At 49.4% G+C, this 4,884-nt stretch overlaps 1 pseudogene; it reads right to left on the bottom strand.

Moving 5' to 3' along the window:
* Positions 1-1,657: 1,657 nt before the first annotated feature.
* Positions 1,658-2,977, bottom strand: LOC141041335 (uncharacterized; annotated as a pseudogene).
* Between the last annotated feature and the right edge of the window lie 1,907 nt (positions 2,978-4,884).

The following is a 4,884-nucleotide window of genomic DNA, read 5'->3' as shown; positions in this document are numbered from 1 at the left end:
GGTGGTCAGTCTGGCCACAGGTGAATAAGTGTCGAAGAAATCTTCTTCTTCTTTCTGGGCGTAGCCCTTGGCCACAAGCCTAGCCTTGTACTTTTCTATCGTACCATCTGGCCTAAGCTTCTTCTTGAACACCCACTTGCATCCCAATGGTTTGCAACCATAAGGACGTTCAGTAAGCTCCCAAGTCCCGTTAGCCATGATGGAATCCATCTCGCTATGGACCGCATCCTTCCAGTAGTCAGCTTCTGGAGATGCATACGCTTCTGAAATAGAAGTGGGATTATCCTCCATGAGGTATATGAAGAAATCATCACCAAAGGTCTTTACAGTCCTTTGTCTCTTGCCCCTACCAAGGGTTTCCTCATTATCCTCCTCAGGATTTTCATCATGTGTTTGTTTATAATATTCCATCGGAATGGCAGGTTCAGGAGTCTCCTCAGATTCCTGTCTAGAAGTGCTTTGTACATCTCTCATGGGGAAAATGTCCTCAAAGAATGTAGCATCCTTAGACTCCATAATTGTACCGACCTTCATGTCAGGTACCTCAGATTTCACTACTAGAAATCTATAGCCAACACTATTCATAGCGTAGCCCAAATTAACACAGTCCACGGTCTTTGGTCCAAGCTTACGCTTTTTGGGGATCGGCACATTAACTTTCGCCAAGCAGCCCCAAGTACGTAAGTACGAGAGTGTTGTCCTTCTCCTGGTCCACTTCTCATAAGGAGTGATCTCGTTATCCTTTGTCGGAACTTTATTCAGGACATGACATGATGTCATTATAGCCTCCCCCACCATACCTTGGATAAACCCGATGTATCTAACATGGCGTTAACCAGATCAGTTAGAGTACGGTTTTTCCGCTCGGCAACCCCGTTTGACCGGGGTGAGTAGGGAGGCGTCCTCTCGTGAATAATGCCGTGTTCCGCACAAAAGGCATCAAACTCTTTCGAGAAGTACTCTCCACCATGGTTTGACCGGACTCGTTTAATTTTCTTTTCAAGTTGATTCTCAACTTCTGCCTTATAGATTTTGAAGTAGTGTAGAGCCTCATCTTTAGTATTTAACAGATACACATAGCAATATCTAGTGGAATCATCTATCAAAGTCATGAAATATTTCTTTCCACCTTTAGTCAACACACCATTCATCTCACAAAGATCAGAATGTATGAGTTCCAGTGGCGCCAAGTGTCTCTCCTCTGCTGCCTTGTGAGGCTTGCGAGGTTGCTTAGATTGCACACACGAATGGCACTTAGAACCTTTGCCTAAAGTGAAACTCGGGATTAAATTTGATTTTGCTAGCCGCGTCATAACGCCGAAACTAATGTGACAAAGACGTGAATGCCAGACTTCAGATTCATTAACACTCAAATGAATATTGTTCACGACTTTATTACATAGATCTGCAAGAGAAAGGCGGAACATGCCTCCGCATTCATAACCCTTTCCAACAAATAGTCCATATTTCGTAACAACTAATTTATTAGACTCGAATACCAACTTAAACCCTTCTCTACATAGAAGGGAGCCACTAACGAGGTTCTTCTTGATGGCGGGGACATGCTGCACGTTCTTCAGCTGCATGATCCTTTCCGAAGTAAACTTCAGATCGACCGTGCCAACACCAAGAACAGAAGCACTCGCGCCATTCCCCATTAGTACGGACCCGTGACCTGTGGCCTGGTAAGAAGGAAACAATGAAATGTCAGCACACACATGAACACCTGCACCTGTGTCGACCCACCAATCGGTGGACGGCCAAACTGAAAATACAGCAAATAAATTACCGTACCCAGATGCACCACTCTCATTGTTGCTCACAATCATATTGACAGACTTGGAGTCCTGCCCTGGCTTCTTGTACTTGTTTGGGCACTTGTCGGCCCAATGTTCAACCGAACCACAAGTAAAGCAGCCCTCATCCTTCTTGTTCTTCTTGAAGGTCTTCTTACCCTTCTTCTTAAAGTCGGCACTCTGTTGGACACCGTTCTTTCCCTTGGGCTTGTGAGAATTGGAGTTCCTCTGATGCACCATATTGGCCTCAGAAGTTCCTTCGACCCCTTTTCCGTGCGAGTCCTTTGCCCTTGAATTCTGCTCAACACTCAGATGGCCAATGACATCCTCCACAGAGAATTCACGCCTCTGATGTTTCAGAGTGGTGGCAAAGTTCCTCCAGGAATTGGGGAGCTTAGCGATTATGCAGCCTGCGACAAACTTGCCCGGTAACTCGCACTTAAGAAGATCAAGCTCCTTAACAATGCATATTATCTCATGAGCCTGCTCCAACACAGGACGGTTTTCAACCATCTTGTAATCGTGGAACTGCTCTATAATATACATCTCGCTCCTGCATCGGCCGCCCCGAACTTAGATTCGAGCGCCTCCCACAAGTCTTTGGCAGACCGCACATGCAAATATGCGTCAACCAGCTTATCTCCAATCACGCTCAGAACTGCCCCGAGGAACACGACAGTGGCCTCCTTGAACGCCTTCTCCTGTTCAGGAGCGATCGTTCCTGTGGGAGTCACACCGGCGACCCAGAACACGTTCATGGCCGTGAGCCATAAGGTGGTTTTAGTCTGCCAACGCTTAAAGTACGTCCCCGTAAACGGGGACGGTTTCAGTGCAGCAGCAAAACCAGAATTCGAAAAACTCCTACGCACATTAGGTTTTTGGATTGATGAGTAAATAGGCAGTTTTTCGATTAAATTAATCCATGAATGAATCATGAGCATGACATGGACAACATTGATAACACACTGATTACGATCTAACAGAGCATGTACTACGCACATAGTAGAAACATCTACGCATATTGCTAGTACTGCTACAACAGAAAGAAACACGAGAGGGATAAACGATGTATACCCTCCAATCGGCCACGCGGCGGCGGTGGCAGCAGCCGCGGCATCCTCAGCGGCCTTCTTGTCGGCCTCGGCCTTCTCGGCGTCGGCACGGTCGGCGTCGGTCGACATGGTGATGACGAAGGTGATGCGGACGTAGATGAACAGAAGCGAGCAGTCGCGTAGTCGCTACCCAAAAACCTAATCGCCCCTCTCCCGTACAGGATCCGGAGAGGCGGGGTTTCGGAGGCCTGCTCTCCCATCAACCGTGTACGCGGTGAACGGGACGGAGTCGTCGGCGTCAGCGGCAGCAGAGGAACAACGTGGGCGTGGAGGCGGAGATGGAGATGCGTTCTGTTTTCGCGGCGGCTAAGGTTGGCAACGCCCCACATATATATGTGCGGCCGCGCGTGGAGAGACGTGGGCTGAACCCACGTCCAAGTCGATAGCACTCGGCTCGGCTCAATCCCGCAACCCGCGGCGCGGCGAGCGGAGGAGGAGTGCGCGAGGGCTTTTTTTATTCTCAAGCTCCAATAGCATGAGGGAGAGAATCCCTTATAAACCACTACAACTCTCCTTCCACTTCCGTGGTGGGACTAAACTTCCCACCACCTTGTCATGCCACCTACATGGGATCTTAGAGATTAAATCTGAAATTGTCATATAGGCTCTAGGCCCATCTCATATTTCAACAAAATGGAGACACGGTTACAACGAAAATATTGTGTTCACCGTCGCGCTGGTTGTTGCTCGCCATTTAGGGGGCGCAAAAAAGTCGCCGGCATCGTGTCAATGATTTTCGTTGCCGGTCGTAGCAAAACGGAGAACATAAGTGTTGCCGTCGCCGCCGCTCGTTGTGCAGGTCGCAACATTTGTGTCGCTGGATGTAGCAAACGACCTCACCGGTTCCAGCCAAATTACACCATGGTTCCAACATTGTTTGCTGCCGGATGCACAGCCCCCCGGTCGTACCGTCCGCCCGGCGCGGCCATCGACTTCGCGGTCCAGCAAAATGTATAGTCGGTTCCAGCAAATGGCGTTGCCGGTTCCATGAAAAACAACGTCGATGGCAACACACGGCCGCAACGTACCCGCCAAGAACCGTTTCACCGTACTTGCTTGACGTTGCTGTTTTCGCCGCCAGTCCCGAACAGTAGCCCATCCGAGTGCGATCCGGAAACGTGACGTCTCACAAGCAGTAGCAGCTGGATCGGCTGGTCTCTGAGTGAGATGGAGTCACAGTGGAAACCAACGCCAACATTGCTCAAACTTACAGTGAGCAACTATTTCAGCATCTCCGAACATTCCTACTACAACGACGGGCGAGTCGCGGAGGCGACAATGACGGCCGCGCCGGTCTCCCCGCGCGCTGTTGTTCCACTCCGGGACGGGACGGCTCGGCCGGCCATGGTAATGTAACATCATCCATAGTGGCAGCAAGTATAGTACGGTACGCACAGCCACGACCATGCACCTGTACCGGTAGCTGCAGGTAGGTCAATCATAACTCTGGGTTCTGGATCGATCAGGTGCATGCATTTCTGCATGTTGTGTAAAAATATGTGATATATGGAACGACTCCAAGCTATAAGTTTATGTGCTAGTTGAGTTATGATAAGCCGGGGTCGATCAGGATGAGATCAGATGGTGCGTTGACACTCTGATCAACGAGTGCAACAAAACGAAGCATCGGTTGTTTATGTGTGGTCCTGCCCTGAGATAATCAGTGAGACAAATCAAGACTGTTTTATAGCATTAGGCTGCTGGTGACGAGACGAGGTACCACCACCATGCCTAGTTTATGCTCGCGGCAATGCGCAAATACGTCAGCCGTGAGCGCATTACCTAACCACCTGAACAAACCCTAAATAACAAAGACGATCCACCGATCCATTCCATGTTTAACCATGCGATGCACGATGGATCGTTGTCGACGGAGAGGTTGTTCTGTTCCGAGGAAGTAAAGAACGCACCACTTGTACGATGTTTCTGTTCGTGGATGCCATGCATGCAGCATGCATGCATGTGCCAGCGGTCAC

This window comes from Aegilops tauschii, chromosome 2 (genome assembly GCF_002575655.3).
Source record: "Aegilops tauschii subsp. strangulata cultivar AL8/78 chromosome 2, Aet v6.0, whole genome shotgun sequence".
NCBI classification, from domain to species: domain Eukaryota; kingdom Viridiplantae; phylum Streptophyta; class Magnoliopsida; order Poales; family Poaceae; genus Aegilops; species Aegilops tauschii.
Note: the sequence above shows the minus strand (reverse complement) of the source record. Positions and strands in the feature narration are given on the sequence as shown.